At 44.9% G+C, this 26,284-nt stretch overlaps 1 protein-coding gene across 3 annotated transcripts in view; it reads right to left on the minus strand.

Annotated features, from left to right (window-relative positions):
* MB21D2 (Mab-21 domain containing 2) overlaps window positions 1–26,284 on the minus strand; it is a 106,051-nt gene that overhangs the window by 57,561 nt on the left and 22,206 nt on the right. Inside the window, exon 1 of one of the 3 annotated variants that reach the window (XM_045192067.2) lies at window positions 6,918–6,940. The exons of the other annotated variants lie outside the window; for them this stretch is intronic. The gene's annotated coding sequence lies outside the window, so the exon portion shown is untranslated. Of the gene's footprint in view, window positions 1–6,917; window positions 6,941–26,284 lie in introns of those variants that run through there. 3 annotated transcript variants of the gene reach the window in all.

A 26,284-nucleotide genomic window follows, 5' to 3' on the forward strand; every position in this document is an offset into this window, starting at 1 on the left:
CCTAAAAAGGAATAAGCTTATTATTCCATATTCACCCTGACTGTACAATGAAGGAAACGGCGGGGAGATAGAGTTAGGCCCAATCACTGGAAAAATCCCCCAACAGGTGCCGCTGAAATATAGGGAATCTGCCTCTGAAGGAAGTAACTCCCCAGTGCTGGAGACGCTGAGGCGGGGCTGGCCACCCCTGGGAGGGGAGGCCGAGGAGGGGATGAGTCCAGATTCCACGAGGAGAGGTCTAAGCACCGTTGTAGGTTGAACTGTGTCCTACAAAAAGATTATGTTCAAGTCCCATACCTGTGAGTGGGGCCTTATTTGGAAACAGTGTATTTGCAGACTTTCAAGTTAAAATGGGGCCTACTGAATTTGGGTGGGCCCTAAATCCAAAGAACAGGCGTCCTTCAAAGAAGAGGGAAATCTGGATGCAGACACCGGGAGGGGACGCGGCTAGGTTAGATGCAGGCAGAAACCGGAGTGATGCAGCCACAACACACAGAATGCCAAAAATAGCCCGCAGTCACCAGAAACCAGGGCGAGGCAAGGGAAAGATTCTCCCTTAGAGCCTTCGGAGGGAACATGGCCCTGCCACCTCCTGGATGTGAGACCTCTAGCCTCCAAAACAGAGAGAGAATAAATCTGTTTATTAAAGCCACCCGGTGCATGATCACATGCTACTGCAGCCCTGGGGAGGAACGCGTGCCCTCACCTGAACCTGGTGACACTCCCTCTGAACCTGGTGACGCTCCGTCTGCCTCTCAGGAACTGATGGTGGTTTTCTACGTGGAAATTTTGATGAGGTACTAGCATGAATTCTTGAATCAGAGGAATTTCAGGAACTGCTTTAATTTTGTTCTCTTTTTAACTCATTCCTGCACTTATTAGACCGTTGCTACGTACTTAATATGGGACAAGAATTCCGCTAAGCCTGGAGGACACAGGACGAAGGAGATGTGATACCTGCCTTCGGACAGCTAGCCTCCCACCTCCCACCATGACTTCACATGTGTCTGCAAGTCAGTGACGGGGCTGCGACAGAGGCATTTACAAACACAGAGATGAGATGAGGAAAGACGAGATCGGTCACCCGTGACAGTGCGTAACAGGGGAGATTTCTATATCTACACCAGACCTTTAAACACAGGAGCTCTCCCGGTGAACAAGGGAGGGAAGCAGCCCATGCTCAGAGGCCTGGGCCTAACTCCTCCAGATAAGCGTAAATGCGGAGTAGACGGAGGGACAAGAAATCAGTCTCACAAGCATCTCAACTTGTGTGTCATCTAGTCCAGGAAACCTCACAGGTGCTCGATTCTTTCTGAGTCCGAATTTTAGAGGCCCGTTCAGTGACTCCCCTCCCACCCAGAGCACTACGTCACCTTCATGGTTCATTCCAGAGTCACCAGACCTCTACATTCTTTCCCCTATGCTGCTTATATGCCCACCTTGCGGTTTCAGTGGGGATATCAAAACTTTGAATACTCGCTGATGAAAAGCTGAACAGAAGACACATCAGATGGTTTCCCCCACCCCCAACAGACCTCTAATCCATTCATTTCCCCTCACTCTGGCATATGGAGAAGGGAGGCAGAGATGAAACTAACAGCTGCTTCCCAACAGTGGAGAAGCATGGGAGGATGTCAGAGAGTCACACCTGACAGCTGTGAGCATCCTCAGAATGCAATTATATAACCTCTTGCATTTAGAGCTTCCTCCTTCCCGAGCCCTCTCACAAGCTGCTGGGTATCATTCTTACAGCAACCCAAGGAGCTGAGTGGCGTCGACGAGGCTAAAAGGAGGCCCAGGGGTTAGGTGAGCTGCACGTTAGAGGCTGACCCAGATTAGATCTCCGTCTCCTGCCCCCAGGATGCTCCTGCCATTACAGTTTTGTATATTTTCTTTTGAAGCATGCAACAGACCTTCTGGGATTAAAAATAGTTCAGCAGGAGTAAATGGAAACTACTCCAACCACACGGCTGAAGAATCCAGTGGAAAGACAAAAAGAGCAAGTCCTGCTTTGCTTCATCTTACAAGTACGAGACATTCACGCACACGATCAAAAAACCCACACATCTGCACTCTTGATGCAGGAGTCTTAAGAAATGAGTCAAGGGTAAAGTAGGAATTCAAGTTGTGAGATGCATTAGTGGCGATAGAGCTAAGGAAGCAGACCTGCTCTACCAGGCCCCTCTAGTGCCTCCCCAACCCCGAAACCCCACCATTCATTCTTCTGTGTTCAATATAGGACAATATCTGCCTCCTGAAAAACAAAACAAACAACCAAACAACAAAAAACACAAGCACAAGTTGCTGATATCAAGAGTAATAATGATGCAATCAACTCATCAAAAAATGGGAACAAAGCACCACCCCTTGTACCTCCTGGACTTCTCCTTAAATTTCATTATATTACGCCAATTGCTCATTTCCAGGACTCGGAGCTTCTCCCTAATATTCATGTTAAGAAAGCAACTGTAAACTTAAATGTGGACTAAAACTACAAGGTATGAGTGCTCACAGGAATCACATTCTTCCCGTCAGCACCGAAAACATCACTGGCATTGTCCCTTTACTTTGCGAGGCCTAAAAACCAAAAAACATCAAATAGATCGCATCTTCTGGATATGTCTCTCTGATTAAGAAGGAAATTAATACAAGGCAATAAATAAAGGTTACATTTAATTAATGTCCTTACCTCCCCCTACCCCGTAGCCCAAAAAGTGTGTTCTAAAGGATGTCTTTATGCCTGATGTATAATGTTAAAGACACAGTGCACCTCAGCATGCATGGGCACACTCACATATACACACGCTTGCACATAGGACTCCGAATTGTAATTTTCCAGATAGCCCAAGCTGATGAATTCTCTACTCCATGAGCTGTCCTGCATTTCCATGAAGATGGTGCCTGCCCTTGGGGCATCTGGGTGATCACATAAGGACATACAAAACTATCTGTCCTCATACCAGGTATAAGTCACTCAGAGGAGAGCAGAAAGTTCCCATCTCTAGGAGAGGAGAGTTCACTGGTTGCTGGGGAAACTGCTACAATGCCCTGTACCACCCTCTCTGACCATCTCTCTCCTCCTGCCTCCCACACCTAGAAACAGAGGTCAAGCCCTGAGTAGGGGAAGGTGGTAAATGTTCCCTTCTCCCAGAAGACAGGAAATGGAGAGGGGTTGGAGGAAACCATTCCCTGTCCCTCTCAGGGCATGTGTCCACATCAGCTGGCACCAACCCACAGGTTGGAGGGAAACGATAAACTCAGCATCCCTGCCTCACAGAATCCTCAGAAACAATAAGTTATTTTAAGCCACTAGGTTTTAGGGTGGTTTTTATGCAGCAATCAATAACTGAAAGGGGGACCAATAAAAGCCCTTCCAGCTCTAACAATTGTGACCTTTGTGCATCTCTGTGGAGCTCCACTCCTCATCCTATCCTCACCAGGGCAGCCCGATCTAGAAGTCTGAGGGCTGGACCTTCACTGTCTCAGTCTTCCCCATATAACAAGATTTTCATTTGAGGAACCACCCTGTCCCCACTCTCAGTCCACATAAAAGAATAGGATCCACCTCCCATTGCTCCAGAGGTAATCCCACCCGCTATTCCCATTGGCCTGATCATCCCTCTCACAGTGATTGATTCAGGGGGAGTAACCGACACACCCAAAGCCAAGGAGGCGCAATAAGGCTTTTGCCAGGAATGCTGGAGAGGAGGCTGAGCTTCCCAGCCCTCCCCCCACAACCACTGAACTTGACACAGAGAAGAGGCAGGTGGAGGAACAGCAGAGAATCTCTCTGAAATTCAGGGAGCAACACGATGAGAGACAAAGCCAGAAAAAGGGAAGAAATGAGGATGGATGACATCATTTGACTCTCTTCATCAAGCCAGTCCTACCCCTGGAGTTGTCAGGGACGCAGTGCAATAAAGTCACATTTTGCTTAAGCGAGTCTGGGTTGTTTTCTGATACTTGGCTGCCACTGAAACTCCTGACAGGTAATGGAGAAGGGGCATCACTGGCCCTTGCTCCCTTCCATTCTTAGCCAAGCAGTCAGAATTCTTGACAAAGACAGACCCTTTCTTGGCAAAGGAAGAATTCTTCTTAAAGGGGAGGCAAAGACCCACAGCCAAAAATTTTAAGCATCTCAGGGCTCCCATTTGTGGTCTTCAAAGTGCAAAGACTGACAGAGCTATGTCCAGGGCATGAAGGATTCCACCATCCCTAGGATTCTGTGAGTGCAAGCCTTCCATGCTATTCACTGCCACATACAATTGTGAAAATCTGGAGGCCATCCAGCAGACTGGTTTGAATGGGTAGCTAAGCAAACTACCTTAGAAAGCACAGTGGGAAACGCTGAAGCCAATGAATGGTAAGTTTAGGGACTATGCTAGTAATTGAAAATGAGCTCATAAAATACAATACTAAGTGATTAAGTAGACCACAGACTAGCTGTTAAAATAAATGTTCTGCACTTAGTAATAAAGTAAAAGAGGAAGAAGAACAGTACTGGGTGGTGGAGGAGACGGACCCCGTGAATGAAGCAATCCAGAATCTAAAAGGGGGCTCCAGCTGAGGGCTGATGGTCTAAGCACCCTATCTTCCCTTGCACAATTATCCAGAGTCACTTAGTATGTGGCTGACCTGCTCCAGGTTCTAATCGCCGTTGGGTTTGCTGGCAGTGCCAAAGGAAAGCGAAAGCTGCCAATTACCCAGGTGAAACTCTGTTCTGCAAACCTCACCTCACAACAGCCCTTGACCTCAGCATGCACTTGGGACTACGGCCAGTTCTACAGGAAGGAAGAGTCAGCTACACCTGCTGCCATCAATGAGCCTATTCCAGCCTGCACAGGCCAAAGCCACCAACCTGCCACTAACGCCACTAACATCATGAATAATGGAAAAGACCAGTGCTCTCCAGGCAACCCCAACACTGTCTACAGTCTGCTGAACTGAGTTCAGAACAGAAATCGAACGGCAGGAAACAGGGCAGCTGCGGAATTCACGTTATGTTAGAGACATACAACGCAATTCCTAAAGGACGACAAATTGTACAATAATAGCACTTGAATGGATGATGCCTGAGTGGAACGAGGGTCTGAAACTTGTCAGAATAGCTCACTGAAGAAGGCCAACAATAACTGTCATCAAATAAATTGCACAACCAGATTCTGATGATCTTGAGCCAGAACTGCTTAAGGCACACAATGATTCCCGCAAACCCCAGCCACGCAATCAGGGCTGCCCCTCACTCTGGGTGCACAGAGAAGACCACCCAACGTGAGTCAGGACACCAGGATCTGAATCCCACCTCCACTCACCAGCTGAGTCTCCTGGTAAATGACATCCTCAGACTCTCAGCTTCTTGCCTCTAAAATGGGTAAATAAACTGAAACATTTAAGGTACAATAAGTGCAATGAGTGAGCACACTGGATCAGCCGGGGGTTTCGGTCATGCTACCCTTGTGCTTAAAAACAGAAACCCACGTTGAAACAGGCAGGTCCAAAGATAGTTTCCCATCAAATGCCTTGTTAAGAGCAGAATCCTGACTTTCAAACTAAGAATGTTCTCCCGTGGCTGTTGTAACTCAACGCCTTTCTCCTCCCAATCAGCACGGCATTACTGGTCATCTCCATCCCGGGGGCAAATATTCAATGCATGTTCTCAACCAGACACTATGCAGTTATCATCGGGAACGTCTCTAATTTGTGCAATGGGGATAAAGACCTTTGCTCTGCCAAGTTCAGAGGTTTTTATGAGGCCATCACGGAGATTATGCCAGTGAAAATTCCCAATTGTAAAGCTTCAGTTCACGTAGAAAGTGAGCACGTTCACGAAGGCAGGGGCTGACTCGGTCACTTCTACATACAATTCACCTTCCACCCACCCCACCCCCGTGACAATTCCCTGGCATGAAAAATTACAAATATTTGCAGATTGAGAGTATGCAGGCTTATCTGAAAAGGAAGGATGCTAGCTTGTTTAAAATTATAGTCATCTAGGAGTTGATGGGACCTACTAAATATGAATTGCTAATGTCAAAAAACTTGACTACTATAAAGCACACGTTTCTTTCTTTCTCCCTCCCCCCCAAACAACCCTGTCCTGAGCCTGCACTGTTTGCCAGGCACTGAGCAGGACGACAGGCATACCACAGAGACAAGAACACAGAATCTGTCCGCAGAGGAAGTATCTTCTACGGAGAAGCACTGACATTTGATAAGTAATAACTCAGAGGTACGGACGTGGGAACGTAACAAAAATCTAGCTTCATTGATGGGGTCGGGGAAAGACCTGAAGAATAAAGAGAGAGAGAGGAAAGAGAGAGCACGTTCTGAGGTCTGAGGTCAAGAGTGAGTCAATCTGGGGAAAGGACCTTGAAGGAATGCAGAGTGGAGACAGCAAAGAGTGTGAGGCAGAAGATGAGCTGGGGAGGTGGGCAGAGGCCAGGTGGTCCTTAAAGACCACCTCACAGAGGTGATTTTTACTTTAATGACAGTGAGAGCCATAAAAGGTTTCAAACAGAGGAGTGACAGGATAGGGACAAAACAGTTTGTGAGGACAGCAATTAACTTAGACTGCCTTGGCTGGTTCAAGGCGCTTCAGTGACAAGAAATACCTGTGGGTACTAGACAGGGATGCGTGTGGTGCTGAGATTTGAAGAAAAACAATGAAACACTGTGATAGATTATGGTAGAGCTGACCTAGTCTTCTCACCCAGCCTGGACATTTCACTCATTATTTTTAATAATCATAATCCAAGTTAGTCTCTCACAAGACCAAAATGTGGAAATAAAACTTGCCTAGTTTTCTGGCTATTTAGATTTGGATAAAAGAAAATTTACTCATTTACTACTCAAACCCCCAATTGTTTCAAAAAAGGACTAGAGGCAGATTAAAATAAAAAAGGTAAGGAGAGACCAACCAAAATGTATCCCAAGGTGAAGGGGAGCTCATTGCTGGCCTTCAGCCTCACAATCCAAAGCGAGAAGGCTCAGGCTCTGGCCAGGTAGTTAGAGCATCATCTGACATGCCACAGTTGCAGGTTCAATTCCAGGTCAGGGCACATACTGGAACCAATTAATGAAAGCAAAAATAAGTGGAACAACAAATTTCTCTCCCTTTCTCTCTCTCTCTCTCTCTCCCTCTCTCTCTGTAAAAGCCAATTTAAAAAGTGGGGATGGGGACAAGGCTCAGATTCTATGGCCAACATTTCAATATAAAGTAAAGAATTATGGGTAAGGGGACAGATGAAAAAAAGGTGCAGAATCAATGCGTTCAGACTCATCTCTGGACAAGCCCCTCTCTCTTCATCAGGAGAGCAAAACAGAACAATGGGAAAATAAATTATTTGATAGCAGTAAAAACACAACGCTATGTCTTTTGAAAACAGAAGACACAGCCAAAGATTCATTCATTCAAAGGTGCACTCACACGCACACACATGGCAGTTCAAGATGCTAGTGGATTCTGACCTCCATTCCCTTTTTCCCTGCGAAGCTCAGCATAAGTGACTGATTCATTAGCACTCCAATCCCAACAGATCCCCAAATTGGTAATGCTCAGCCAAGCACCAAAATCAAATTCACAAGTTTAGAAGACCCATTTCCCCAAGTAAGCAGCCCCACCCCTGCCCTACACACCGACCAGTGGGACGAGTGCTCATGTGCTTCACTCCCCACTCCTCAAAACGAAACCCTGCCCCAGCCCCATCTGCCTGCCCCCCTCCACCTTGACAATGGAACAGTCACTTTACATGCAGTTACCATGGATGTGATTACATTAGAATTGAGGAACGACTACCAGTACTCAAGTGTGTAGCTTCTGACACTTCAGGGAGAATTTCTAAAATGACAGGACTCAGTAAGTGGAGGAGCCGTTGGACACTCCCCAACTTCACCACGTCACAGCAAACAAGGACAGGGATAACATCTGTGTGATACTGAGGTCAGCAGGAAGAGGCTGCCAGGGCCAGGAGTAGCCAGTCTCAGGAGGCCTGCCTGCCCACTCCCCCTCCCCATCTATAGCCCATCCACTGCCCAGAACTGAAAAGTTCCGCCCGAAGGAACAACTGAGGTCAACTCAGTCTTCCTTCCCTTCCCTTCCTCCCCACCCACCATTCAGTCAATTTCATAGTGGAAGAAACCAAGTGGCCCCTTTGTGCCTCTCCTGCGTCATTCCTCCCCTTCCACTCTGGCCTGTTGCCAGGTCTGGGAGCTCACTCCCTGGCTCAGGGAGTAGAAGATCCCCTAGCACATCAGCTCCCTTGTCTTCAGCACTGAGCACAAGGATTGCCTAACACGCGGGAGGTGACTTAGAAGGCTTCACTTTAATGTCTCCTCCCCGGCCCCTCTAGGTGAAGAGGTGCTTTACAGTCACAAGCACTGAAGAAGTGCACCATCCTGGTGGTTTCCTTACACTCTGACCACACCTTTGTCCCGGCAGGAAACCCTCCTCCATTTACTTATCCTGATTTCGGTGTGCCACCTGCTTGCTCCTGAGGCCACGTCTGATTCCATGCTGAACAACAAGAAAGTAGTTCTGTTACAACAACAGGGCAGGAACAAGCCGCGCCAGGAACTCAGCACTAGGTCTTATCTGTCACCTGCTAATACGTTCCCCGCCCAACCATGGTCCTCTTCTTCAAAGTCAGCTTCCTGACAACTGACACTGCCACACCCGCCCCAGCCCCGTAACACCAGGCCAGTCCCCGGCCTCTGTAAGATATTCAGATGTTTGCAAATGAAACAATTGGGTGCGTAAATGAATAAACAAAAATTATGGCAAAATATTTGAAGGGAAAAGTTAAGAAGTGAACATAAACCAGGATTACCATATGGACATGGAGAGAAAGGAAGTAAAAGAACACAAAGCTTGAATTTTATTGTTGTTATGTAAAGACTGTGGGTGGATTTTTAATTTTTAATTTTTCATTAAATCTGCTTTGTTTATATAGCAATTATACTTCAAAGGGAAAATATTTTGTGTCTCTGAAATCTGGAATGAAAATGGAAATGTAAAAAAGATGTGTTTATATAGTTTACGGGTACACAAACAGAATACATCCAAAAAAAACTTTTTCAAGAGACAACCAAATGTTGAAGCATTGAAGTTGGCTCTCCCTCTATACAAAGCGATTAAAGAGTAATTAAGACTTTTCACTGTGTTAAGCAACCACTTGCCCAACAAAGTTGCCGCAATCATGTTAAGGCAGGGCAGATGGAGTCAAAGGGCGTGTAAACGGGGCACAGTCCCCACATGGGTTTATGGCCCCCACTGCCCCTGTCAGCACTTCCTCCCAAGCGAGGGACGGCATGGCTACATACATTTATTTCTGCACCTTTTTTGGATGCTTCTAAACCAACAAACAGGAGTGGAAACACTCCTAGACAGATGGTGGAGACTTAGATACCAGATCCAGGTCAGCCAGTAAGTAGCCGTGTGACCCTAAGCATTGTCTTTGTGAATAAAACCGGACGTTCCTTGGCAAACCTGGGAGGCCCTGTGGTTCTGACATTCTACGTTCACTGCCTGTGGTGTGAGGATGCCCGATGGCAAAGGCAGAATGTCAAGGTAATTTCTTGGATGTTCCCCAGGCGCCGCCATCCCAACAGGCCCAATGCCACGCTCTCCATGTCACGCAGAAACTTGTTTCCCTTCGCTCTCCACACTCCTTGTCTGTGAAGGGCTCCACCAAGTGTTCCTATGCCCAAGACAGCAACCTGGTCGCCACCTTGGATTTCTGCCTTTCCCCACCATCCACATGGAAAGCATTTTAAAAACCAATCCATTTTACCTTCTAATTCTCTCTTGAACCTGTCCAGTCTTCTCCGTAAGAAGCTCCCATCACCTCTCTCCCGAACTACTGCAATACATTCCTCCTTTAGTTGTTGCTACACACCGCCTTCAGGAGCCACAGTGCTCCTCCAAAAGTGCGTTTCACTCCGCTGCTTAAAACCCTGCAATTGCCCTATTTCTTGAGGTCGATGCCCTATATTGTGAGGTTGGTGCACAAGGCTCTTGCCCCTTCTTACTCTCAGCCTCACGTGTTGCCACCCCTTCCATTCAGCCCACTGTCAGTCATACCAAGCTGCAGGATGTTTTCACTGGGCTCCTGGCCTTGGAATATAGTGTGCCCACTGGCTAGAATGCTCTCCTCCTCCTTCTCCTTTCCCCCTTCTCCTCCTTGGTCCAGCTACTTCCTACAACTGGCCTGCTGTTCAGACTCCAGCTTCTCCAACTTCCTTAGGACTGCAAAACTGGGGAAGGTGCTCTTCCTAAGTGCTCTTATAGTACCTGGTACTAACTACTCGGGATGGTAGGTGTCTGTTTCCTGCATGAAGCTTGAGGACAGAGACCTGCTCATTTATTTCCAGGATCTAGAACAGTGCCTGCCCGTGGTAATTAACATACATGCATGGATGAATGCATGACAGAGAATGAGCACGAGAAAAGAAGGGAGGACAGGGTGGAAAGCAACCAATTTTTAAGCCAGCCCAAGCCTCTGGGCTATGCAGGACGTATACTAGCCAGGACCCCAAGGAGCCCACAAAGGCCTCGGCTGCACACTTCTATTTTCTCAGTTTCTTAGAATTCCAGAGATTGTTGTACCTATTGGGGGGCGGGGGAGGGGTAAGCATTTTTAATTAATTATTTTTTTTTATTTTTCAATTCCAGTTGACATTCAGTATTGTATTAGTTCCAGGTGTGCATTTACTGGGCACTTACATAACTCATGGACTGAGTCCCCCCAGTAAGTGCCACCCGACACCACAGAGTTACGATGACACTACTGACTACATTCCCTATGCTGCCTTTACAACCCCCCACATCTATTATTTTGTATTCACTGTACTACCCTTGAATCCCTCCAGATGACTCCAAGCTCATCTTTAAAGAACACCCATAACTACCTAGGTCCTGATTTTTTTTAAATCTGAAGTTAAACTTTCAAGGTAATGAAACCTGACAATCGTTCTGAGTGTTTAGAACCATTTCACACTAGTTACCCTCCACCAAACAGGTCATGCTTGTACCTTCCCAGTATCGAAACCTTCTCCTCGCCATTCCCACCTCTCCACTCCGAGCTCTGTGCAGCTCGCATAGAAGCCCATCCACAAAGGCTCCCCTGGCCGTCCATGTACATCTGTAGCACTAGAAGTAGAGTTCCCTCACTGTCCTCCCACATGCCTTCATGCAGAGGTCTTCCCATGGGCTACGTGTTCCTCTGTAATTACTCACATATACACTGTCAATCTGCGGTTACATAGTGTGTGTGCATGTCACGATCTGTAGCTAATGTTGGCCCACGGAATCTAGCTCAAACTGCTAGCCAACGCATCCTTATTAGCAAGAATAAGTAACAACTGAGTGATACCAGGCTACTCAGATCGGAGGACGAGGGTGTTGGGCAAACTCACATGCAAGTATTCTAGATTGATGCATATGTTGCACAGGTCTTTCATTCCAGAAGTTTCCATAAATGTCCATCTAAATTCTGATGGACATTTTTGTTGTCAAACCCTGGAAGGGCTGAAGATACCTGTGGTTTGGAATTTGAGATTCCCAAGTAAACTGTAACCTCCCTTCCACGCAAACCTGCGGTTGGGGTGGGGGAACCCTAGAGGCAGCATGACGGTAGTGAGAGGACCTGGAAGAGGTAGGGGCTGCCCTACCAACATCTGCCTCCCAACAGTCCCTCCCTCCTCTCCATCTCCCACCACCCAAAAAGAAAGTGGGGAAATAAATGATTTCAAAAGGCTTTTTGACTCTATCATCTACTCACAAGTTCCCTTTCCCCAAGCAGGACTAAGACATTGAAAAGGTGGACACAGATGAGTACCTTTGTAAGCCTTTCTCGCCCCACAGAGACAATTGGACAAGGATAAAAAGTTTAACAACGTCTTTGATACCAGTCTCTGCCTATTACCTCTTATGGAATAAGGACTTATTCAGCAGCATCTTCTCGTCTAGTTGGTTCTTTCATGAAAAAATAACTTTTTATAGCTTTAAAAAGCATCCACTAAGCAAGTTAGGCTTTTGAATGTCTGTATTTATGTGGACCTCTTAAGTCCCCGCTAGCATGGGTGCTGATCATGTGGTGGGTGCTTGTGCTGAAGAGCGGGATTCCTGGGTCAGCAAAATTCTAAAGGAGCCCTCCCACCCCCCAAAAGACAGAAAAGGGTGCTAAAGAAGAAATGGCCAAACCTACAGCAGGTCTTCTTTATCTCCCTAAAATTCACATGGATTCTAAAATACACACAGCAGTTACTGACTAAAGCCGAAGGTTAAAGACACCACAATAAACTGAGTCTTGGGCCTTAGGGGGGTAATTAGTATCCAGAATGACTCTCTCTGCCTCCAGCGATACTTAATAGAGAGAGAGGAGAGATTCCAAGGGATCTCAGAACATGTGTGGCTGTCTTTAAGCCAGATGCCACCAGCGGAAGAGCTGGCAGCACAGACAGTCTTGAAATGAAGTTCTCCCTGAGGTCCTCAGGAAGATGCAAGGATAGGGTCCACGGCTGCTCCCGGCACTAACCAAGACAACAAAGCAGGTGAGCAAATGCGCGACTGGAACAAACCCCCATTAGGCTTCAAAAAGGCATCTCCTTCCATCTCCATATCTGCTTCAGGCTGATTAGTGAAATTATAATTTCTGCTGGAAATTAAAGAGTGATTGGAGAGGTTATGCAAATAGGGGATCCCAAGAGAGGAAATTATTCATCCTGTGGTAGGCTGAAAGTAGGAAGAGCCAAAAAAGGGGGGGGGATGCATCAGTTGGAGGCAAAATTTAAAAAATAAAAATTAAAAAAAAAAGCAACCTTTCTTAATCAATTCCTAGGTAGGAGCTTTTAAACTGTCATTGAGAAATTTCTCTCAAAGCAGATAAATCTTTAACTGATTAATGTCACAAACAATTAAAATAGATCTTTATTGTAGAGAATGTCCATAGCAAGAAAGCCTTTTAAGTTTTCCCTTAAAACCACTGAGCAGTCAGCTTCAGCACCTGGCCTAAGGCCAAATCCTTCAAATGCCAAACCTCTGAGGAGGGCCGGGGGAAGGGGCAGGTGAGCTCCCTCCCCTAGAGGGGCGGAGTGGATTAGGAGATCCTGGGCTCCGAGGAGACGCCCCTGGCTCTCAGGACTTTGCTGCAGGAGGGTCTGCAGTAGCTCATCCTGCGCCAGCCATTCCACACACAACGACAACATCCACCGTTTCGGGCTGGGTTCTCCGAAAGCAGAAGCTGAGATGGAGTGTGGGGTCAAGATGTTTATTAGGAATTGACCTTAGCAAAGGAAGGTGGGAGCAGATTGGGCAGAAGAAGAGATGGAATGCCAAAGCAACCGGACAGCTCAGCTTATCAGTGGGCTGTTCTGGTATCTGCGGAGCCTTAATACTCCACATCGCCAGATGGCACCAGAGGCATGTGCCCCGGAAGGGCATGGTCAGCAGCGAGCAGCTCTCTGCACGAGTGCACCTCCAGGAACTGACAGCTCGCACAAGGCTGTCTGCAGGCCCCACCCAGCTGCCAGCAAGCCCCTCCCCCAGAGGAAACCCCCGTGACGCATCTCTGCGGTAAGCACGCCCACCTCTTCCAAAAACATAACCCATCTTTATACTTACGATTAACTTTAAGAATACTAAAAGTTTAACTTGTATTACTGGCGATATATTAATAGGAGTAAAATACTAACCAACAGGAAAATATTTCCATTTGTATTTTAAGTGGACAATCATTTTTTCAGATTAAAGGAAAATCAATTACAAAAGAATGTATGTTCAGCCCATTAACTTAAAAGTGTAAAGATATATACATCTCTATCTGTATATAAATACAGATAATTTTGTATTTGTATATAAATACAGATAGAGATGCGTATATTTATACAGAGGATGGTCTAGAAGAATATTCCAAAGATGTTTAGTACTCATATCTGGGTGCTATGATTTTGGAAGATTTTTGCTTTCTTATTATCTTTCAGTATTCACTGAATTTCCTGTAACAAGACTCTATCTTTGTAAACAGATACAAAGATGCGAACTCAAAACAAAGCAACCTCTCTGGAGGACCTCTACATCCCACCCACCCACTCACGACTCCAGCTGAGAACTGTGCTCTAGAAGAAGGAACCCAGGACTACATCAAAGCCCCAGGTCCAGGAGTGACTTACCTCAGAGAACAAAGGCTAATCTCTGGCAGCTCTGTACCTCAGTTTCCTCACCTGTTACCTGGGAGCAAGGGAAGGTCGAAGAGCTCTAAAACTCCTTGCAACTTGATGTTTTATGGTTTAAAGACAATGTCAGCTGCTCCCCTACCCCATTATTTTTTGAAATGAGAAAGTAAAGTGAACTGACACACCCCCAAAATACACTTAATAAATGTATATATATATTTGCTGTAAGAAAACTGTGCTGGCAGCCAGGAAGTTTGAGCCATCGGTTACCAAAACCCTTCTGAGGAGAACGCAGCCGCTGCTCTAGCAGGTCTTTGCTCCAGAAGTTGCTGTGGTTTATGTCACAAACTGGTCAAACCAAGAATAAGCACATCTGTACCTGTGGATGCAAACAGAGGGAGGCGTGCAGAGACACCTGGCAGGAGAGGCCAATAGAAGCCCTCCATGCTGGGTGGCAAAATCTTGATCCTATGAAATTTGATCACTAGAAAAGTAAAAATGGGGCGTGAAGAAAAAGAAGTGGCATCAGTGTTTGTCTGCTCTCCTCCCAGAAGGTACTGGGCTCTGGTTGTCATTCTCTGCAATATTTGTGTTTTATCCTAGCCTTGTAAACACTGAGACCCAAAGGGAATGTGAGCTCCAAAAGATCATTCCCATTGCTTCTGATTCCTGAAAACAACTCCCCGCCTCCCTCTGAGGATGTTCATGGAGTGCCTCTGGGGCCCGAGAGAGCAGGAGGGCCCGTCTCATTCCCTGGCACGTCTCTAATGCCTTCGCTACTACTTGGCAGAAAACTGCCACTCGATAATTATTAAATACAATAAACAAATAAACGAATGTATAAGCTCCTTGGCTGAGTGCAGCGACAGTAGGGATAATAGAAAAGCATTATGCAATGCTTGGAAATACAGCAAAAGGAAGACAGTATGTAGTTTCAGCACCAACCCGGAACATTATCTCACAGACATACTCAAGGATTACATGATCTCTGAGATGTGCCTGGTTTGGCTGGCTGAGCACCACTGATCTGGGTTCAGATTTCATGAAGATTCATGTTAACTTGTCCATTTTTATTCCTTATAGATGCATAAGATTTCTAATTGTTAGAAATGAGAACCCCAAATATAATTGTTTTATTGCCCTGTAGGACATTAACCAGTTTTGTATCTAACCTAATAATCTTCTTCCAATATTCTTCAGTGCTTACAATTGCACAGTTCCTCCAATTTTTTTTTGAAACAGCTTTATTTTCCTATGGGTTCCCTCATTTATGAGCTAAATAATTCTTTGACATGTGCTAATTTTATATTTGTATGGGTGTCATATTTATAACTTTTTTTTAAAAAGTATACATTGACAGGAGAAATGTAATTAAAGAAATATCTAGTTTCTTGCCCAGCATGGAAGTAAACCATGTTAATAAACGTTTATATTTTAGATTAGAAAGGGTAGTACTGCAGAGAGATATAATGATACCAAAGTAGAGAGAAATAAAAGGATTGCTTCCAGCTTAGTTCACGGCCCGGTTCTATGTGTATTGTAGAGAAGATAAATCCTTGACATTCTCTACAAGAAGGAAGAGGAAGCAATCCATTAGAAGAAGGTACCTATAAACACTACACAGCAGCTGTGATCTCTGCTGCAACTTCGTGGGAAGGGTCAGCTAGACTGAAATTTCAGTCTCAGGGATGCTATTATAAGATGAGAGTCGGTTCCCTCTGAATCCCAGTTCCCAGCTACAGAGCTATGTAATTATTAAATAGTTCCCTGACTTGAAAGAGTTCATTCACCTCTGTTACAGCTACTTTCATTCCATGTAGAGGCATCTCACTGTGCTAGCCAGAGACAGGAGAGTCTTTCATTTGCTTTAAAAAAAAAAAAAAAAAATCTGTTCTGTTAATGATGGCGCTGCTGCCTGAAAGCACCGGTGGATTCTGGATGAAATCTCACAACCCTCTCAAGTTCGGTCTGTGTGAATGGTTGTCTCTGGGCACCTGAGACTCCTTGTCACAGCAAAACAGCTGGACATGACTCAAAATCACTTGAGAGTCAGTCACAAGGACACAGGTTCACACACATGAAAAACCAAGTTCAAAGTCTGAACATGGGAATACATCAGATCTATCAGATGAAACAGTCCCTTAGTTTTCAAAGTCCTGGTCCAGCATCTGTGCAATGTCGTGGGCATGGAAGTGTACTGCATTTCCTTAGGTTATTTCCTTGGTAACCTAAACCAACCATTCCCTAACTGCCCCGCCATACAAACATACTAAATCAGCCTGTGATTTTGCACTAACTCTCTCTCCTCTTTAACTACCGGCAACTGAAAATTAAAGTGAGCCACAGCAGTGGCAGCGGGCTGAGTTAAACAGCGGTACATGGGCTCATTTCAAACCCCGCAGCTGCCCCAGCCTGATCAAAGTCAAACAGAAACTGAGGCTGCACTGAGAACCTCTTTCTTACCGCTGACTCCGCCTCCCCAGAGCCCCCCCAAGCACCCTGCACGGAAGAGAGCTCAGTAAATATCCGATGAACACCTGAATGAGAGGATAAATCCACGAATCACTTATAGAGAGAGAAAGGACAGAGTCTCGGTCCTAAAGAGGTAAAACCTGATACAGACAGATTCAGTGCCATGCAAGAGCCAGGAAGCAATTCTTCTGCTACATCTGGCATGGCTCAGACCCCTAAAAGATAATTATATGTGTTTCTGGAAGATTAGAGATATTCGAGAGTTGAGATAAGAGCAATAAGTATGATTAAGGGGACAAAAGCCAGTTCTGTGAGGGAAATAAAATCGTAATTGCAAGGGTTCCATGAGATCAGAGGCAAACCTTCGGGCTGTGTTTAGGTACCGGATATGACTACATTGTAAGCTCAGCTTAATTAGTAACAATAAAACACCCATCACCAAGGGATCCTGACGCGAGACAACCTGCAGAAACAGCACATTATTTAAACTCTTGGTAAGGAGTATTCCATCGTTTTTGTCCGTATGGCTTCATTAACATGTCTGCTCCCCACCCCCAGCCTAAATCTTCCTGACTGTCAGAAAGAACATCCACAGTGACTGGTTTCAGTTCCATACTCATGAGTAAATATCCTATGCGTGACCTTTAACACACCCTCCAGGCAAGGAGCATCATCACATGCTCCTATGGTGACTAGGACGGGCTGCCTGCACCTGCACAGCAGCGAGCCAGGATGCGAGGGAGGCCATGGTGCAGGGAAAGGCAATGAATGTGCAGCAGCAGCCTCCAGGAAGGCCCAAGAAGCAACCCCTGGTGATTTTTAAAACCACCGCCCGGGGTGCCTCTCACACAGGTGGTGGTTTTAAAAATCACCAGGGGGTGCTTCTTGGGCATCACTAGCCATCAGAGAGATGCAAATTAAAACCACAATGAGGTTCCATCTCATACTGGTTAGAGCGGCCAACATAAACAAATCAACAAACAAATGTTGGAGAGGATGAGGAGAAAAGGGAACCCTAGTGCACTGTTGGTGGGAATGCAGACAGGTGAGGCCACTGTGGAAAACAGTATGGAATTTCCTCACAAAACTAAAAGTGGAACTGCCCTTTGACCCAGCAATTCCGCTGCTGGGATTATACCCTAAGAACCCTGAAACACCAATCCAAAAGAACCTGTGCACCCCAATGTTCATAGCAGCATAATTTACAATAGCCAAGTGCTGGAAGCAACCTAAGTGCCCAACAGCAAATGAGTGGATCCAAAAACTATGGCATATTTACACAATGGAATTTTACGCAGCAGAGAGAAAGAAGGAGCTTATACCCTTTGCAACAGCATGGATGGAACTGGAGAGCATTATGCTAAGTGAAATAAGCCAGACGGTAAGGGACAAATACCATATGATCTCACCTTTAACTGGAACATAATCAACAGAAGAAAAAAGGAAACAAAATATAACCAGAGATATTGAAGTTAAGAACAATCTAACAATAGTCAGGGGGGAGTGGGGAGGGGACAGTGAGGAGAGGGGATTACAGGAACTACTATAAAGGACACACGGACAAAATCAAGGGGGAGGGTGGAGGTGGGGGAGGGAGGTGGGTTCAGCTGGGGTGGGGTGGAGGGATGGGGAGAAAAGGCATACAACTGTAATTGAATAACAATAAAAATTAAAAAAAAAAAAAACACCGCCTGTGTCAGGTGACTCAGAAGCAGTGCGGTCCACAGACAGGACAGCAACAAATGAAAGTGAGGGCAAAGTGCAGGCTGCGTGCATGCCACAAGGCCACAGCAGATCTGGCACTGTGTCACCTCAAATCTTCCTTGGAAGCAGCAGAAGTACAAATTCCAATAAAATTTTTAAAATGCCCCTGGCCCAACATTACAGCTCTCTGGAACTTCACCAGCCTCTGCAGAAATAAGGTGGGAGGGCACAGAAGACTAGTTCAAATTTTGGATAAATTCACACACTTCACAAGGGGCTCCTTTTAATTTTTTTAATGCCTTTAATTCTGCTAGGAACCCCACCAGTAAAATCATTTTCGTAATTTTTGTACTTTTTGTGATGAGCTGGAGGTATAAGTAAATCATACTTACTAACGTTTTTGAGTACTTGAGCTTACAAAATACTGTACATAAATTGGTCAGTTTTTTAAAAGTATTTGTTTTGCAATATTTCCACACTACATCACAAAAATAATACCATGAACACCCATGCATCCGCCAAGAAGCATTAGCAAATCTTAACACTTTGCCACAGTTTCTTCAGAATAAAATTTAATAATACAAAACCGGAGAGTCAGTTATTCCATGCTATTCCCCTGTCATTTAGAGAGGTGATTATGAGCCTGAAATGTGCAGGTGTCATTCTCAAGCAGTTTTTCATATTTTTACTACACCTGTGTAGTAACAAATAATTTATAGTATTGTTTCTGGTTTAACACTAAATAAATGGTGTCATGCGGTGCAAATCATTTTGTAACTTTTCTAAACTTTATGTTTTTGAGATTTACCCATGTTGGAAATATGACTAGTTCATTCATTCTAATTGCTTGCTACATGATATTCCAATTTAATTCAATTCTCACAGTAACCTTGTGCCTGAAATGATGAGAGCGAATATTTTGCCAAGACCTGAGCAGCAATGACTGACTCAGACTTAGTTCTTCTTACACAAAGTTCATGCTCCTTTTCCAGAAAAACTCTTGACTTCTGAAAGTAGAAGATGACTGGAAATTACAAAACCTTTACACAAAATCCTGCCAGGCGACAGGCCAGGGGAAGAAGAAAAGCCTCCATTCTCACCACTGGCTCTATATTCTTTTTTTCTTTTTTAAGATTTTATTCGCTTATTTTCAGAGAGAGGGGAAGGGAGGGAGAAAGAGAGGACAGAAACATCAATGTGAGAGAGAACGTCATACCTCTAGCTAGGGACCTGGCCCAAAACCCAGGAAAGTGCCCTGACTGGGAAGCAAACCAGCAGCCTTTCAGTTCACAGGCCAGCACTCGATCCACTGAGCCACAGCAGCCAGGGCTGTCTCTAGATTCTTCACGAGACAAACAGAGCCACTAACGGCCTGTACAGAAGATGCTGAACTCAACGGCTTCCTTTAGTTAAGTTAAAGTGCAATCTGGGAAACTTGAACTCGTAGGTATTTGATGCTACAAAAGAGATAATATTAACTTTTTTCAAGTGTGACAATACTGTGGTTACATTAAAAGGAAAGAGAGGTTGTTTAATGTCTGTAGAGTTTCAGTTTTGCAAGATGACGAGTTCTTGAGGTTCGTTGCACAAAAATGGGAACATACTTAACACCACTGAACTAACTGGTGCACTGAAAAATGGTTAAGATGATAGATTTTATGTTATGTGTATTTTACCACAAACGTTTGAAAAAGGGACAAAGATGTATGTAGGGATAAGTTATATGTCTGGGCTTTGCTTTAAAATCATCCAGGGTGTGGTGGGGATCACTGAGAAAACAAAATCAGCTGAGTTGCTAACTGTTGCAGCTACAGGCTTGGTAATGTGGGTTTCATATGCTAGACTCCTTACTTTTATGGTTAAAGTTCTCAAAAATAAAAAGTCTTAAATAAGGGTTTAACCCAAACGAAAAATAATTTCACCTCATTAACAAGTTGTTTCACTTCTAGGTAGAAATAAAAAGCAGCATATTTTCAGATGCACACCGTCCAACACCCCCTTCACCGGTTGTGGTGCTAGAATGGACGGTGCTTGTCAAACCTGATGGGCACAGGATTCGCCTTGGGGCCTTGTTAACGTGCAGCTGCCAATCAGCAGGACTGGGACAGGGTCGCAAAGGTGATGCTGCCGCCATGGCTCACCCATTAAGTGGCAAGGCAATTGGGGACCTACAGGCAGGGAGCAGGCATTTATTTGCATGGGAAGATGCCAGCGAAGCTTTATTTAGATTGCTTCTCTGGGGGCAAGAAGAGCACCCACACTGCTGCTCTGTCCTGGAGAAAGGTCTCCCCACCCCTTTGCACCCCAACACCAGGCCTCGCTATTCACTCAGTGGCAACCACCAAGAAGGAGGACAGTACAAAACAAAAGAATCCTAGCAACTAGACTTGTGTTTTCAGGGTCAGCCGTGTACATCTAAACTCATTAACTAACAATGAAAAATCACTGCCCTGAGAGATTTCAGCTCCAGAATCTATTAAGTAATGACTAAACCCAAGGTACATGGCCAGAAGTCAAAGTTCAGAGGCCCAGGAAGACATGGGAATTATCACCACACTGGAAGGTTAAAAGAGCAAACTCGCTTGGAAACTCTGGTAAATTCCATCTGATAAAGAAATAAAATCCATTTATGTGTGTGCCTGTTCCTGAACAATCATCAAATCTCGGAAGAACCAATAAAAGAATTTCTACCTATAAAAATCTTGTCCACAAAATACAATTCGTTCCTCTAAGGTTTTATGGTTATCAGAGGGACTTGACTTCCATCCTTAGAGACTGCTCCATTATCTGTTAGACCAGCCACGCCCAGGGGGCAGGGATCATAACTCAGGATTTGCTCAGTCAGCCCGGCCAGTTTGTGATTAAACAGTTACCACAGCATCTCATAGTTTCCATTTGTTGAGAGCTTGCTAAGTGCTACGTAAACATTAAATACCTTACGTGAATTATTTCACTTAAAATGCTGTCTTTATACATTGGCTTTCGAAATCTAACTATAAGCTTCTAAATCCCTCCATTCTTTGCAAATATTTTTCCTAAAATGTTAATTCTTGGTTCTCTCCACAGAGCGTGATGTGATCGACAAGGCACTATACCCACCGCCCTGAGAATTGTAAGTCCGAGCTGTCCAACGTCCAGAGGAATGGAACACACCACCCTCCCCTCCCCACTCACACAGGCATGACAGGGACTGGCCCCAGGAGGGGGTACAGAAGAAACCCACACTCCCTGCCCTCAACATTCAGTGCAGGGGAAGAGTCCCCAGCAAGAAAATGAAATATATTTACTTCACACACACACACACACACACACACACTAGTTTCATTAGAACAGGCAGAGGGAATCCTTCTGAGAAAAGGATTAAGGAAGTCTCCATTAAAATAATTTTCAGGCTGAGCCTTGAAACACAGGTACTTATAATACATAAAGAAGGAAAACAGGGACTAAAGCACTGAAGCCTGTGAGAGCCCAGACCAGGGAGCAGCGTGGAATGGCTGGAACGCAGGGACGCAGACGCTGGAGCTCACTGGAGAGGAGAATCCAACGAGCTGGTCCCTGGGAGAGGTTTCTTGGCTCTGCGTGTCCAAATTCGCAATATTAAATGTTTACTTAATATGGAGTTTTTTTTAAGTTTTGGTGGGCTTAGCCCCAGAAGCATTTCCTTAAGGCTCTAGCCTGCAGGAAAACTACAGGACACCTGTCCAGGTTAGGCCCTACCTGGCCTGCCTACCTGTCCCAGGATGATGACAAAACACATCCGCAGTCTCTACAGCCATGTTCCAGAGTGGCTCACAGAGCCAAAGCTGTCAGCCAAACTACTGAATGAAAGACAAAAAAACAAAAACAAAACGGCACCCAGAGGACAAAGACTTTAGAAGTACTTTATAGGTTTGCCAAGTGTGAGACCTAACAATAAAACATTATGGTAAAGGTTTTCATCCACAATAAGAAATAACTCCACCATTCTTAAGGTTAAATCTAGTCCAAACCCTCCGACAGAAAGACTTCAGGATCAGAACACCCACATCCAGCGAGATGACACTGAGTTTAACAAAGTAAAATAATAAAAGTGCTACTTAGTCAGTAAGAAACCCAAAGGAACCCAAAGTTTCAACTTCAGAAATGTCTTCTCAGTGAAGAATGGATTTCAAGGAGTAAGAAAAGCAAGTCCAATGTTATTTCTGAAACTACAGCTAGGAGAAAAATAATTTTTCATTTTTGTATCCTCATCCAACAATATGTGTATTGATTTGAGAGAGAGAGAGAAAGAGAGAGAAAGATCCACGTGTGAGAGAGAAATATCAATCAGCTGCCTCCCACACACCCCAACCAGGGATCGAACCCACGACCTTTCTCGGTGTAAGGGACAACGCTCCGACTAAGGAGCCACCCAGCCAGGCCTCTCTTTATTTTTATTTTTTAATTCCTAGAACACACAGAACAAGAGCAACCTTGTCCTGACCTTCTTAACAGCTCCTTGGAGTAAGTAACTGAAGAATGTTCCTGTTTCCAACACAGAAGAGGAGCGAGGATCAAATATGTATTTATTTATTTTTGAAGTTAAAATATATTATTTTTAAAATATATGTTATTGATTATGCTATTACAGTTGTCCCAATTTTCCCCCTTTGCTCCCCTCCACCCAGTACCGCCCATTCCCTCCAGCAATCGCACCCCCCTTAGTTCATGTCCCTGAGTCATGCATGTGAGTTCTTTTGCTTCTCCATTTCCTATACTGTCCTCAGCATCCCTCGGTCTGCTCTGTGCCTACCTACTTATGCTTCTTAGTCCCTGCACCTTCTCCCCCATTCCCCCCTCCCAGCTGACAACCCTACAAATGATCTCTATACCTAAGATTGTGTTCCTGCTCTGCTTGCTTGGATTTTTAGACACAGTTATTATTGATAGTTGTGAATTTATTGATAAATGGTGAATTTATCACCATTTTAACTGTTCATAGTTTTGATCTTCTTTTTCTTAAATAAGTCCCTTTAACATTTCATGTAAAAATGGCTTGGTGATGATGAACTCCTTTAGCTTTACATTGTCTGGGAAGCACTTTACCTGCCCTTCCATTCTAAATGATAGCTTTGTTGGACAGAGTCATCTAGGTTGTAGGTCCTTGCTTTTCGTCACTAAAAGCAACTTTTAGTGCAGACACAAACCAAAAAGTTTCATCATTGTGTAGTCTATTTCCACAGATCACAGTTGCCAGGGGAAATTCCCAACAGAAATAAAAGGACGAAGACGATTTTTCCTAGTTTTTTCAACTTTTCAGACTTAAAGAGACGATTTGAGTGTATCTCAAAATTTCAAAATAAACAAAGAGCTCGTAGTTGCCCTTTAAAGAAAGCTGGGGTTTTGGAGGACGGCAGGCTTAGCTTCTAACGCCTGATGGGCATCACGACAAAAGGTAAACTGGAGCTTCCCTGCACAGTGATTTTCTAGGTACTGGTGGCATCTCGTGCCATCTGCATTGTAAGCAGTGATTGAAGAAGAAACCATGCCTCTTCCTGACTACACAGGTACAAACCCATAAGTTCTGAGAGCCTTGAAGCCAAGTGGTTGTGCTGTCCTGTAAAACCCTCAAAACACGTGAATTTCAGCAAAAGTGATATACCGTGTGCGACTATGACATAAAGCCATTATGCTGCCGTCACATACCCCAGGGCAGGTGGTTACCCATAGATACAGGACACGTGTGCCTTTCCAAAGTCCCTAAGTACCCGGTCCAGGCTAAGCAATGGGGAGAGGGAGAAAGAACTGCAATTTTAAAACACTACCCAACACCGTTCAGTGGGTTGGAGTGGCATCCCATACACCGAAACGTTGCCAGCTTGATCCCTGGTCCAGACAGGTACAGGAGGCAACAGATCGATGTTTCTCACATGGATGTTCCTCTCTCTCTGTCTCTCTCTCTGTCTCTGTCTCTGTCTCTCTTTCTCTCTCTTCTTGTCTCTAAAAATAAAAAAATAAAAAAACAGGTCCTCAACATATCCTTGGGTGAGGATTAAAAAAAATACTACCTAATAATAAAAATTCAAAAATTGTCTTGGGTAGGGGGAAAAATGATGGTGACTTTTTTCAAAGCTGTATTTTTAGAAGTCATTTTCATAATTTCTTAACAGCTTATCTCAAAGAAAAACACCACCACTTGAGGGAAGATGAAACCAAGGATTTATTTAGAATGCAAAACACACATTATTTTCTGACTTGTATAAAGTTCCTCTTGAACCTTCTTGTTCAACAAATGAACTGGGTGAGCCATTTCATCTCAAAGAGTTAAAAGTCCTGCCTTGATGTTCCTAAATTTGCTGTCTTAGCTCTCACTTCCCCAAAGAGGCAACTCAATCTTGGCCACAAAGTGTTCCCACCTCCTCCCCCCTTCCCTTCGCCCTCCCCTCCCCTCCACAGCCCCATGTCGGCAGGTGTCAACACCAGCTCCACAACAGCGGCTACCTTGACCGCCCACCGCTATCTCCCTGGGCTTCCATTTCCTTTCTGTAACACTGTTGGCTGTCATTTTTCTTAGATACAAACTGCATGTTAAGGAATGTGCTAAAAATGTTTTATACTTAATTTAAGCCTCAAAGACAGGCAAGGAATTGCCACCAGAGCCAAGGAAGCTACCCCTGGTGCTAACGGTAAGATAGGAAAAGGCAAAGGAGGAACTCAGACCAAGGTCTGTCCGACCCCAAAGTGCTTGCTCTCTGTTCCTCACGTATCTCTACACAGCTGGTGAAAAGCGGGGGCTGACCTGATGGCTGCTAATTTACAACAGCTATTTACAACAGTGTTAATCTCCAGGTCCAGAATTCCACACGCAGGAACGCACCTTGTCCCTGCCCCATCATTTGCCTCCAGCATGCTCCAGTAGAAAGAACATGGATCAGAGCTTCGGGGTGGCTCTGGCGCTCAATGTGAGTTTGCTTCTATCCATCCAGTGTCTCACACACAGCTGGAGTTCTGTGGCCTCCTGTCACCTGCCTGCCAGCTCTCCTGCTAGCTCTGGGTCCCCTTCCTCCAAGAGCACAGATCGTCCTCCCGCCTGTGTCCAGGAGAAAGTTTTAGAAAACAACCTACACTAAAAACTGCGAGCTTTTTAATACATGCTGACGCCCTGTTTGATGTTTTAGGTGCATTAGCTCAGTAAGGCCTCAAAAATCCCTATTTATTCACTCACCCAACATAAAAATATTGAACACCTTCTCCATACCATGCACTGTACTGGGTGCTGAGAGGCAACATCTGCCACGTTTATAAATACTATATGAAAAAGTCTCAGAGAAGGTAAGTGGCCTGTCAAGCCAGGTACAAAGCTGCAGAGAACAAAGATTTTAAAAGTCTAAGCTTGAAATGATGATAAAGTGGCAATGTTCTCAAAACATCTCCCATATCCCCAATAATATACAAAGTGCTTTCACATACATTACCTCATTCAACTCATCAAATCTATAATTTGTTTTAAATTAAATATTGTTTCCTCGTATCCCCTTAGACTGGGTGGTACCATAAAAGTAATTCTATCAAGAGTGGGTCTAAGTATGTCACCTTCTAACTTCTGACAGTCACAAACTTTCGAGTAGTGGGATACAACCCTTCTTCCAAGCATGAGGCTTCTAAGCCTCACACGCCCGCCTATGCAAAAAGTCCCACAAGAACAAGTCACCTCCCAAACAGCAAGTGTTCTGTCACGAAACTAAACCTGTTTCTTAAACTACCAACCTGAATTCAACACACCCTTGAGGAATTTCTTCTCTATGCCAAAGATTATTTATCTTTCTATCTTACAAAGAGCATACACTCCTAGCGATCTCGGTGCAGTAGTCAGAAAAGGAATGAGGACAGAGATAGGGAGGAAAACTGAATCACTCCTGTCTGCAGGGAGTACGTAGTTTGATGCCGGGGTGTGAGTAAGCAGACCCCGCACCGCCACAGG

This window comes from Desmodus rotundus, chromosome 2, assembly GCF_022682495.2.
Source record: "Desmodus rotundus isolate HL8 chromosome 2, HLdesRot8A.1, whole genome shotgun sequence".
NCBI lineage: Eukaryota > Metazoa > Chordata > Mammalia > Chiroptera > Phyllostomidae > Desmodus > Desmodus rotundus.